This window comes from Erinaceus europaeus, chromosome 3 (assembly GCF_950295315.1).
Source record: "Erinaceus europaeus chromosome 3, mEriEur2.1, whole genome shotgun sequence".
Classification (NCBI taxonomy): domain Eukaryota; kingdom Metazoa; phylum Chordata; class Mammalia; order Eulipotyphla; family Erinaceidae; genus Erinaceus; species Erinaceus europaeus.
Window position 1 is genome coordinate 184,573,827 of NC_080164.1, and position 12,128 is coordinate 184,585,954.

The 12,128-nt window shown below is 60.2% G+C and overlaps 1 protein-coding gene across 1 annotated transcript in view; it reads right to left on the reverse strand.

Annotated features, from left to right (window-relative positions):
• Positions 1–12,128, reverse strand: part of FAM193A (family with sequence similarity 193 member A) — a 57,153-nt gene that overhangs the window by 43,800 nt on the left and 1,225 nt on the right. The gene's annotated exons all lie outside the window — the stretch shown is intronic.

Here is a 12,128-nt window from a genome sequence, read left to right on the forward strand (position 1 = left end):
GGGGGGAGAGGGAGAGGCAGAGGGAGAGGGAGAGGGAGAGGGAGAGGGAGAGGCAGAGGAGAGGCAGAGGGAGAGGGAGAGGGAGAGGGAGAGGGAGAGGCAGAGACAGAGGGAGAGGGAGAGAGACCTGAAGCCCTGCTTCCCCACTCACAAATACTGCTCCCTGGAGGTGGGGACGGGGGGAGGGAGGGCAGGGAGCCTTGAACCTGGGTCCTTGGGTTTTGCACATTTCAACATGTGAGCTCAGCCGGGTGCACCACCACCTGGCCCCAGGGTGTTTTTTTTTACATGTTTAAAGGTGTTTATTTTTCCCATCTTTATTTGCGACTGACGCTGGCTGACAAGACTGTAAGATCACAGCGTTAGCTCAACATCCCACCCAGCATGGCATTTACTTTTTTTTAATATTTATTTATTTATTCACTTTTGTTGCCATTGTTGTAGTTATTATTGTTGTCATTGTTGTTGGACAGGACAGAGAGAAATGGAGAGAGGAGGGGAAGACAGAGGGAGAGAGAAAGACAGACACCTGCAGACCTGCTTCACCACCTGGGAAGCGACTCCCCTGCAGGTGGGGAGCCGGGGGCTCGAACCGGGATCTTCATGCCAGTCCTGGAGCTTGGCGCTGCGTGCACTTAACCCGCTGCACTACCGCCCAACTCCCGGCATTTACTTTTTTTATAAATATTTATTTATTTATTCCCTTTTGTTGCCCTCGTTTTATTGTTGTAGTTCTTACTGTTGTTATTGATGTCGTTGTTGTTGGATAGGACAGAAAGAAATGGAGAGAGGAGAGGAAGACAGAGAGGGGGAGAGAAAGACAGACACCTGCAGACCTGCTTCACCGCCTGGGAAGCGACTCCCCTGCAGGTGGGGAGCCGGGGGCTCAAACCAGGATCCTCCTGCCGGTCCTTGCGCTTTGCACCACCTGCACTTAACCCACCGCGCTACGCCTACCCCCCCCCCCCCCGCATTTACTTTTAACCCCACTTTACATAGTCAAAGAGAAAGAACGTCTCCAGAGAACTGAGCTATTTCCTTTTTGACTGCTGCAAGGTAACCTCGGGCTGGGTGACAGGCCTGAGGGCGGCGGGCAGGGCGGTGCCAGCAACTTGCCAGGCTACAGTCACACAGGTTTTCAGAGGCACCCGCAGTGAGAGCGTGGTCAGCCCCCCCCACACACACAGCCGGACATCCCCGCGGGGCTGGTCACAGTGCAGCTGCTGCCAGTCTGAGCAGCCGCGAGACCAGCCAGCGGCCAGGGCAGGGCCAGCGGCGGCATCCTGCCACCCACACCCACAAGGCTCTGTGCGTCTGCATTCCGGCCACAGGCCAGAGACACGTCCTGAGCTGAGGCCGGGTGGTGGCGCACCTGGTTGAGGTGTTACATGTCACAGCGCGCTAGGACCTGAGTTCAAGGCCCCTCCTGCAGAGGGAAAGCTTTGCAGGTGGTGAGGTGGGGCTGCAGGTGTCTATCTACCCTTTACCTCTTGATTTCTGGCTGTCTCTATCCAAGCGGAGGGGCAGGGCTGCAGGTGTCTATCTACCCTCCGCCCAAACAAAATTTTTTTAAAAAAAGAGAGTAAAGGAGAAATGGAGAGAGGAGGGAAGACAGAGAGGAGGACAGAAAGACAGACACCTGCAGACCTGCTTCACTGCCTACGAAGCGACTCCCTGCAGGTGGGGAGCTGGGGGCTCGAACTGGGATCCTTACTTGGGTCCTTGCACTTTGCGCCACCTGCACTTTACCCGCTGCGCTACCGCCCGCCTCCTTCAGGTTGTTTTTAAACGCCAGGCAGAGCCGGCAGGAGAGAACCATCCAAGAAACCATCCACACAGGCGGAACCGCAGGCCTCTAAGGCAGGCAGAGACCTCTTCAGTGAACAGAGGGAAGAGAGGCCCAGACAGGACCCAAGGGTGGGAGGGGCGGGAGGGGCTGTGTGCTGGGCGCAGGGGAGGCAGGGGAGCTGGAAGCCCCTCGCCTGGCACCGCACTGGGCAGCCGTGCCCACAGGGAAGAACCTGAGCACACAAGGCCTCTCGGAGAAAGTGGTGCCCACTGGCACGGGGACTCTCTGGACTCCGGTCCCTGCCGCCCTACATGCCCACAGCTGACCGGTTCCTTAGAGGAACTTCCATGCCTGAAACGCTGTGGCCCCAGGTTCAGTCTCCAGCCCGCCAGCCGGGGCTGAGCAGGGCTCCGGGCGAGCGCAGACGCGTAAGGTAAGGAAGACAGTAATGGCGATGGCATGCAGCTGGCAGCAGCGGCTGGTCCACGCAGGAGCAGGGAAGCAGAAGCTGCAGGGCCTGGCAGACAGAGCGGCAGAAATGCGGGATCTGAACACCAGCAGGAAGTGGGCACCCACGCTCGCCCTGCCAGGGCACGAACGGTGCGTCCCGTCCCCGTGGGAGTCTGCACAGAGCACCCAGAGGTGGCTCGGCTGGGAGGGCGGGGAGAGCGCAGGCCGGGTTTGACCCCGCACCAGGCTGCGGCCGCCCGTCTGAACGGACGGACGGACGGAGGAAGAAGCCAGCCCGGGAGTGGTGGGATCACGTGTGAACAACAGCCCACGAGCAACTGCAAGACCCCCAGGAGTCCACAGTGCGAGGGAGGTGGACCCTCACCAAATCACACGGCCCAGCACTGAGGAGCGAGCGACTGGTACAGCACAGGAGGCCTCGGCCCGGGCTGGGGATGCCCGCAAGGTTACCACAGAAGGCACTGCCTCGCTCGGCCGGGCAGGGGACGTGCGGGGCCCAGACACAGAAGGGCACAGGGCAGACCCGCCGTGGCCGTGAGCGAACGAGGAACGCACTGCAGGGTCCCCAAAGCGAGAGTCTCTGACACGTCTCTACACCAAGCTTCCTTCCAACATGGCGACACTTCTGCCAAGGACAGCATCGTTCACGCCGATACATTTGTCCCTGGCATTTGAATTTGTCATGAAACAGAACGAATAGAAATTAATCAAACATTACCCGAGCACCATATGTTCCTACCCAAACAGAGGTCAGCCAGCTGCTTGGTTCTTTCCCTACCTCCTCGAGCTCCTAAGTAAATCACACAGGGAACCATCAGGAGCAGACAGGCCTGGATGGCAAGATCCCCAGGGTCAGGGGTCGAGTCCTCCAGGGAGGGAGGAAGCGTGCCTGCTGCAGTAGCTGGGCTCCAGCCAGAACGTCTTTCTGCCTGGGTCTGAATCCCAGCCCCTCCTCGTGCAGAGCCGAGACGCAGGCTTTTCTTCTGAGAAAGACGCGGGCCAGGCGCGCAGTGGGTGAAGCACGCGTCCCGGTGCGCGAGGACCCGGGTGACCGCTCCCCACCTGCGGGGTACGCTTCGCTGCAGGTCTGTCTCCCCCTATCTCCTCTTCCCCCTCAATTTCTTTCTGTCCTATCGGGTAAGTGAAAAAACGGAAAGAAAATCACCCATTGGGCGGGGGTAGATAGCATAATGGTTCTGCAAAGAGACTCTCATGCCTGAGGCTCTGAAGTCCCAGGTTCAATTCCCCCCCACACTACCATAAGCCAGAGCTGAGCAGTGCTCTGGTGTTTCTCTTGTATCTTTCTCTGCATCTCTCTCAAAAAATAAAATAAAATACTTTTTAAAAAACCTCAAAATTCATAAAGAACATCTGACTATAGACTGAACAAAGCACTGGTAACAAAAAAAAAAAAAAAGAAAATCACTCATTAAAGGGGGAGAGGTAGCACAGCGGGTTAAGCGCACGTGGCGCAAAGCGCAGGGACCAGCGTAAGGATCCCAGTTCGAGCCCCCGGCTCCCCACCTGCAGGGGAGTCGCTTCACAGGCGGTGCAGCAGGTCTGCAGGTGTCTGTCTTTCTCTCCCCCTCTCTGTCTCCCCTCCTCTCTCCATTTCTCTCTGCCCTACCCCACGACGACAGCAGTTAAGAACAACAATAACTATAACAACAATAAAAAACAAGGGCAACAAAAAGGAAAATATTTAAGAAAAATTTTTTTTAATCTTTAAAAAAAAAACACACACATTGGGAGTCGGGCAGTAGCGCAGCGGGTTAAGTGCAGGTGGCACAAAGCGCAGGGACCGGCTAAGGATTCAGGTTCGAGCCCCCGGCTCCCCACCTGCAGGGGAGTCGCTTCATAGGTGGTGAAGCAGGTCTGTAGGTGTCTGTCTTTCTCTCCCCCTCTCTGTCTCCCCCCCCATTTCTCTTTGTCCTATACAACGACAAAAAAACAAACAAATAAAAAACACTAGGGCAACAAAAGGGAATAAACAAATATTTAAAAAAGAAAACACACACACACATTACATATACAGTTGGATTTTTAGAAAGATGAACCTGGGACCCTGTGGTTCGAACCTGTCTACTCTGCCACCTCCCAGGCCACAGTTCCTTCTGGAGTTTCACTTGTTTATGCTTTTTAATCTCTTCCTTATCATCTTTTATTTACTTATTGGCTACAGACAGCCAGAAATTGAGAGGGGAGTGGGAGAGGGTGAGACGCCTGCAGCCCTGCCTCACCACTCGTGAAGCTTCCCTGCAGAGGGGAGTGGGAGAGGGTGAAAGACGCCTGCAGCCCTGCCTCACCACTCGTGAAGCTTCCCTGCAGAGGGGAGCGGGGCCCGAACCGGCGTCCTTGTTCCTTGTAACATGTGCGCTCACCCAGGTGCGCCGCCTATCAGCCCCAAATATTTATTTATTTATCTATTTATTTATTTAATTTTATCACCACTATTTTTTAACGAGAGCACTGCTCAGCTGCCTCATGGTGGTGTGGGGACTGAACCTGGGACCTGGGATCCTCAGGCCCGAGTCTCTTTGCAGAACCCCTGTGCTGGCCCTGCCCTGGCCCTGCCCTTTGCTTTGTCCTGTTCGCCACCAGAACTGTGGCCAGGCTCGGTGCTGAGCGGCCACTCCGCTGCTCCAGGTGACGTTTCGGTTTCGTTCTCACCCTTTTCTGTAACAGAGAGAAAGGGGTGAGATGGGGCAGCAAAAGCGAGACTCCTGCCAAGTGCTCCCCCGGGGCTGCTGAGGTCAAGCAGCCGAGTACAGGCAGCACCTCACAGCCACCGGGCCACACTGAGGGCAAAACCACCCGCGGGACAGCCCATCCGCAGGGGCAGTTATCAACGAGAAAGAGAGGGGGACGGGTGGGGAGAAGGCACGATGGTTCTGCAGAGACTCTCATGCCTGAGGCTCCCAAGCCTCAGGTTCAATCCCCCACACCACCGTAAGCCAGAGCTGAGCAGGGCTCTTGTTAAAAAAAAGAGCCCCCCCGCAAGCCCCCAGCCCCCACCTGTAGCGGGGAAGCTTCATGAGCTGACAAACCGTGCTGCAGGTGTCCACATCCCCCCAATTTCTCTATCAAGTAAAACCAAGCAAGGGAGGGAGGGAGCAAACCAGAGCATCACACGGCACACATCACCCGGGGTTCAAACCTAGACCTCCTGCCTGACAGTCCGACTCCCGAGCCAAATGACGGCTCACTTGGACAGTGCGCTGCCCTGCTATGGGAGACCCAGGTTCGAGCTTGGCCCTCACTGCGCTGAAAAAAGATTCAGGACTGTGCTCCTCCCCTCCCCCCAGCTCTCTACTCGATCTATCATAAAAAAAAAAAAAAGACAAAAACTTTTTTTTAGCCTCCAGGATCATTGCTGGGGGCTGGGCGGAGGCCATTCTTCCCATCTTGATGCCCTGTAACAGTTGTTACTGTTGCCATTGCTGCTGCTGCTGTTGGACAGGACAGAGAGACATGGAGAGAGGAGGGGAAGACAGAGAGGGGGAGAGAAAGACAGACACCTGCTGACCTGCTTCACCGCCTGTGAAGCGACTCCCCTGCAGGTGGGGAGCCGGGGCTCGAACCACGATCCTCACGCCGGTCCCTGCGCTTCACACTGCGTGCTTATTTACCACACTGTGCTGCTGCCCCAACCCAACAGGAGCTTTCCATAAGCAAACAGAAGCAGGCAGACACATACCCAATAAATGGACGGCAGCAGGACATGCAGAAAAGGCCGTCGCCTGCTAGGAGGATGACGCAGACGACGGCAGTCGTGACTTGTGGACACGTGTGCACTAGATGCCTGGCTCTCTCTCCCTCCCTCGCCAATCAGTCAGCCCTAAAGGAAAAGCCGCACAAGGCCGGCTGACTCTCCGGGTAGGGCACGTTACCCGCACAAGGGCTGGGCTTCAAGCCTGCAGGGGGACCCATACAGCAGTGAGCAGTGATGGGGGCGCGCTCCTTCTGGAGGACGGGGGTGGAGAGGGGGAGGGGGAGGGGGAGGGAAGGGGGAGGGGAGGGGGAGGGGAGGGGGAGGGGAGGGGGAGGGGAGGGGGAGGGATGGAAGAAGATGACAGAGAAAAACCGGCAGGCCCAGTGGTGGCGTACGTAGCTGGTCGAGCACACTAACTACAGTGCGCAGGGATGCGGGTTCAAACCCCCGGCTCCCACCTGCAGGAGGAAAGCTCCATGAGTGGAGCAGGGATGCAGCTGTTTCTCTCTCTCTCCCTTCCTCTCTCAATTTCTCTGTCCTGTCCAATACAATGGAAAAAACGGCCACCAGGAGCAGTGGATTTGTAGTGCTGGCACCGAGCCCCAGCGACAACCCTGGGGGAAAAACAGAGAAAAAGCAGTAAGAAAAGGAACTGCTCCCGTACGACAACTGTGCTGGCCGCCATCGGCCCCCAGGAAAATGGCGGCTTCAGGGCCAGGCGGCCGCGCGGCGCACCGGCTGAGCGCTCCCATGACAGACCCCGGACCGAGGACCGCTGCAGCTGGGCGAGAGGCGAAGCAGGGTGGCAGGTGCTCTCTGTCCCCCGCCTCCCTCCTGTGATTTCCCACGTCTCTATCCGACCGAGAACAACAACAGAGAAGCGACGGCAGCCTGGAGAGTGGGGTCGGGCAGGCTGAGCCCCATGGTCACCCGCAGCAAAAACAAGAGGGAGAGACTCAGAAAGACGCGAGGGAGCCGGAGCACGTCAGGACAAGCACGCGTCGGCCACCGAGCAAGCACGCCTGCCTGCCACGTGTTCTGTCCACGGCGCCTGAAACTGACGGCCGCCGGCCTCGCAGCGGGTCCCGAGCGGAGCTGGAGGTGGGCAGCAGTTCGCGCCCCAGCTGGTTCCCCGTCGAATGTTTTCACAGCAGCCCAGCGCCGGCCACGCCACACCGCCCTGGCTGTCTGCAGTCCATCAGTCCCGCGAGGATGTCCACTTAGTCAGCTGGCCGGCTTCATCCTGCTCCTCGGGGCTCTTCGGCGGTGTGGGTAAACAGATGTACAGAACAGCGCGCTACTACAAGAACTTAGAGCCCCAGTGGCGCGATCGGTACAACAAGAACTCTTTAAAATCATCTTTACTTACCGGATACGGAACAGCCAGAAATTGAGAGGGGAGGGGGATAAAGAGGGAGAGACAGAGAGACATCTGCAGCCCTGCTTCACCTCTCGTGAAGCTTCCCCCCTGCAGGTGGGGACCGGGGGCTCGAACTCGGGTCCTCGTGCACTGACATGTGCGCTCAATCAGGTGCGCCACCGCCCAGCCCCGGAGAGCGTTTTTACAGACTTGTCACTGGAGAGAGGACGAGGAGGGTGAGCGGCCCACGGAGGCTGGGGCCTCAGCTCCAGGCCTCAGACTCAAGCCAGCTCCTTATCCGTGCGCCGCCCCCCGGCACACACAGCCCAAGTTTTAACCGCTATGAAGACAGGAGTCTGTGTGTGCAGCGAAACGGCCCTATTTTTCGTTCTGGCCAACAGCGTGCCATTCGCCTCTGGCCACCAATAAGAACCAGAGGTCTCTGCCGCACAGGCCATTCACGGCACCCTTAGCAGAAAGTCCATGGAGACCATGGAGACTTCCTCTCCCAAACTGCTCTCCACAGCAGGGGCCCCAGAAAGCGATCTGCCACCTGCTGTCAAAACGCCACCACAGGCACCTGGAGCAGCCGCGAGCTCAGAGCCGTGACCCTGCCCCTGGGAACACGGAGCCTGGAGGTTGTGTGAGTAGGGCTCCACCCACCAGTCACCAAGCCAGAACACGCAGGGAGAGGGAGGCCCGCCAGGCTCGGCGCAGGTGGTGCAAAGCGCAAGGACCGGCGTGAGGATCCCGGTTCGAGCCCCCCGGCTCCCCACCCGCAGGGGAGTCGCTTCACAGGCGGTGAAGCAGGTCTGCAGGTGTCTGTCTTTCTCTCCCCCTCTCTGTCTTCCCCTCCTCTCTCCATTTCTCTCTGTCCTGTCCAACAACGGGAACAACAATAGCAACAATAATAACTACAACGATAAAACAACAGGGCGACAAAAGGGAAAATAAATATTTTTTTTAAAGTCCCCCGAGTAGCACCGTGTTCTAGGCCAGCTCCCGGGGCTCTCAGAAGTGGACAGCACTCAGCTCCAGGCCGAGGTAAGGTCAAGGTCGGGAAGGCAGGTCAGAGTGCAAAGGGTGGTGCCTGTGAGTGGACAGTGAAGGAGACGCTCGGCCAGCAGCACTGACCGGCCAGTCACAGAAGGGCACCTTCAGGGCTCACGGGCAGGGTCAGGAGGGCTGGGCCGGACACTGAAATAGCACGAGGAAACAGGCCCAAAGACTCCAGGTGGGAGTGGACGGACGGTTGGAAGAGGCCTTGAGAGGGCAGTCACGTGGTGTGCAGTGATTGTCGTGGGCCAAGACACTTGCTAAACTCCAGCCTAGAGAGCCCTCCACACGGACTACTGGGGGGACACGGCAAGTTAGTTGTCTCGAACTAGAAAGTGAAAGGAGACAGCATAGTGGTTAGGCAAAGAGGCTCTCGTAACTGAGGCTCTGGAGTCCCAGGTTCAATCCCAACACCATAAACCAGCTGGGTGGTGCTCTGAGATAAGAAAAGAAAAGAGAAAGGGGGGAAGGATGGAGGCAGACAACAGAGCGGGAGGAAGAGAGAAGGAAGATAAGAGTTCAGGAAAAAAGTGGAGAGAACTGCGGGATCCACATCAAGGGAGCTGTCCCACAGCTGTTTCCTGAGCACATACGGGACACACTGGGATAAAGCAGGGTGACAGCCGGGCCTACTACGCGCTCAGGACACACTGGGATGGAGCGGGGTGACAGCCGGGCCTACTACGCGCTCAGGACACACTGGGATGGAGCGGGGTGGCAGCCGGGCCTACTACGCGCTCAGGACACACTGGGATGGAGCGGGGTGGCAGCCGGGCCTACTACGCGCTCAGGACACACTGGGATGGAGCGGGGTGGCAGCCGGGCCTACTACGCGCTCAGGACACACTGGGATGGAGCGGGGTGGCAGCCGGGCCTACTACGCGCTCAGGACACACTGGGATGGAGCGGGGTGACAGCCGGGCCTACTACGCGCTCAGGACACACTGGGATGGAGCGGGGTGACAGCCGGGCCTACTACGCGCTCAGGACACACTGGGATGGAGCGGGGTGGCAGCCGGGCCTACTACGCGCTCAGGACACACTGGGATGGAGCGGGGTGGCAGCCGGGCCTACTACGCGCTCAGGACACACTGGGATGGAGCGGGGTGGCAGCCGGGCCTACTACGCGCTCAGGACACACTGGGATGGAGCGGGGTGGCAGCCGGGCCTACTACGCGCTCAGGACACACTGGGATGGAGCGGGGTGTCAGCCGGGCCTACTACGCGCTCAGGACACACTGGGATGGAGCGGGGTGGCAGCCGGGCCTACTACGCGCTCAGGACACACTGGGATGGAGCGGGGTGGCAGCCGGGCCTACTACGCGCTCAGGACACACTGGGATGGAGCGGGGTGGCAGCCGGGCCTACTACGCGCTCAGGACACACTGGGATGGAGCGGGGTGGCAGCCGGGCCTACTACGTGCTCAGGACACACTGGGATAAAGCAGGTTGACAGCCGGGCCTACTACGCGCTCAGGACACACTGGGATGGAGCGGGGTGTCAGCCAGGCCAGTGCCCAGGAGAGGGCTCTTCCCTGCAGCAGAGCGAGCCGGGAGAGGCAGGAAAGACAGAGCGGAGACGCAGCCCACTCATGAGGGGAGACTGGTCGGCGACGAAAGGCACAGCTCCCGACCCCCGGCCCCGGCCCCCACCTCTGCTCCCGCCCTCCCCCCCACCGGCTCGGCCCCGGCACCCAGCTCGGCTCCGCGCGGAGCATCAAACAGGACCGTGAAGGAAGGGTCGCGAGACAGAGCCCCGGGTGCTCGCCAAGTAGGGTCGTGGGAGACTCGGGGACACCGGCCTAGCAGCGACCGGAGGTGAGGAACCTCGATAAGAACAGCAGAGAGGACGCCCGGGAGCCGGCAGCAAGGTGGGCACCGCACGCAGCACACCGCAAAGGGCGGGCGTCAGGAAGCAGAGGAAGGTGACTGGGAATTCGGGGGACAGCGCCAAGAGGACTCACAGGAGACCCAGGCCCAGGCCCAGGAGACTGCAAGGGCTGCAGGAAGACTGAAGCCAAGCCTCCGTCCTCCCAAGCGCCCAGAGAGCCGCGCCGGGTGTGCGCAGAGGGGAGTCTCGTTCTCCTGGAGCTGGAGCTGGAGCCAGAGCGGGAGCCGGACACAGCTGTGACCCTTGGGCCCCGGGCTGGGAACCCCGCCAAGGGGGGTACAGGCCAACCACTCACGCAGTGGAATACCACGCGGCAGTAAACAAGGAACAGCCAGCCACGAGGAACCTCGGCCTCACGCCCGGGGCTCCACCGCCAGCTGCACGCGGGCAAACCGCGGAGTCCCGTGGGGTCTCACCTGCCCGAGCCCCGGGTCCGAGACCCGGTACCGCTGCGGCTCCTCTGGAATGAAGCTTCTCCTACAGACTCCTGAGCAGGAGGCCCACACACGGGGTCCACCCCAGGACCACCACCCGCCCCGCCGCGCCCTCACAGACACGGAGATGTTGGGGCTCGGTGGTGGCGGACCCCAGTAGAGCGCACACACTACGGTAAGGCACCACCCACAAGGGTTCGAGCCCCGGCTCCCCAGCCTCACCCTTACCACCCTCAGCCCACCCCGCCTCTGCTCCTGGCCCCCAGCTTGGCCCCAGCGCCCCGGAGGGCAGGGACGGGGAGGGGAGGGGAGAGAAGAGCAGAGGAGGGGAGAAGAGAGCAGGGGGGGCCTGCGTCCCACCTCCTGGCTCAGCGCCCTCTGCCACTGCCTCTGCCGCACTGATCGGTGACCCTCGGGGGAGCTGGGGGGTCTGAGCAAGGGGGCGCTCGCGCGGGGTGGCCGCAGCTAGACCGCGTCTTTACGGGGCAGAGACTGAGGAGGGAGACGGAGAGGGAGACGCCTGCAGTCCTGCTTCACTGCTTGTGAAGCCTCCCCTCGGGTGGGGACAGGCCCGGGGCCAGCGGCTTCTCTGCGGTGACACGCCGGCAACCGCACTCAGCACTGGGACCCCGCCGCCAGTCAGCAGGGCACGCGAGGTCCAGGCGCCGGGCCCCACCCGCTTCCCCCGGGCACTGGCAGCGGCACCCCAGCCCACCCCGCACCGTCACTGCCGTCACGGGCCTCGCCCCTCGCCCTAGGGCCCCGCCAGGCCCGCCCGAGGCGCTGGTTCTCCTCCGTGGCGGCCTGAAGCGGCCCAGCCAGGGCTTCCTGCTACAAGGCCGCAGGTGTCACAAACACAGTCCCATCAGGGGCGGTTTCAACAGCTGGGGGCACAGCGGGCCGACGCCGACGCCCTCCCTTCAGACGGGAAGTCGGGCCTGTGAAGGACTCACACGCCACAGGTCTGTGCACCTGGCCAGGTATCAGGCTGTGGTGGCGCCACCATTTCTGTCCGGGGATGTCCCACTTTCAAAAGGGAAAAAACTAAGCCTCGCTTATAACAGAAAAGACGGTGGCGCACCTGGTGGAGTGCACACATCACAGCGCACAGGGCCCCGGGGAGCTTCACAAGTGGTGGGGCAGGGCTGCAGGTGTCTCTCTGTCTCTCTCCCTGCTCAGCTCTGGCTGATGGTGGTGCAGGAGATCGAACCTGGGACTTTGGAGCCTCAGGCGTGAGTCTCTTCTTCGCAGAACCGTTGTGCATCTCTCCCTATCTCCCCTCTCCTCTCAGTTTCTGTCCTTCCAACAGATGGACAAAAGAAAAAAGAGAGGGCACACCGGGCGGTCCAGGAGGTGGCGCGGCGGACACGGCACTGGACTCTCAAGCTCGAGGTCCTGGGTTCGACCGTGGCAGC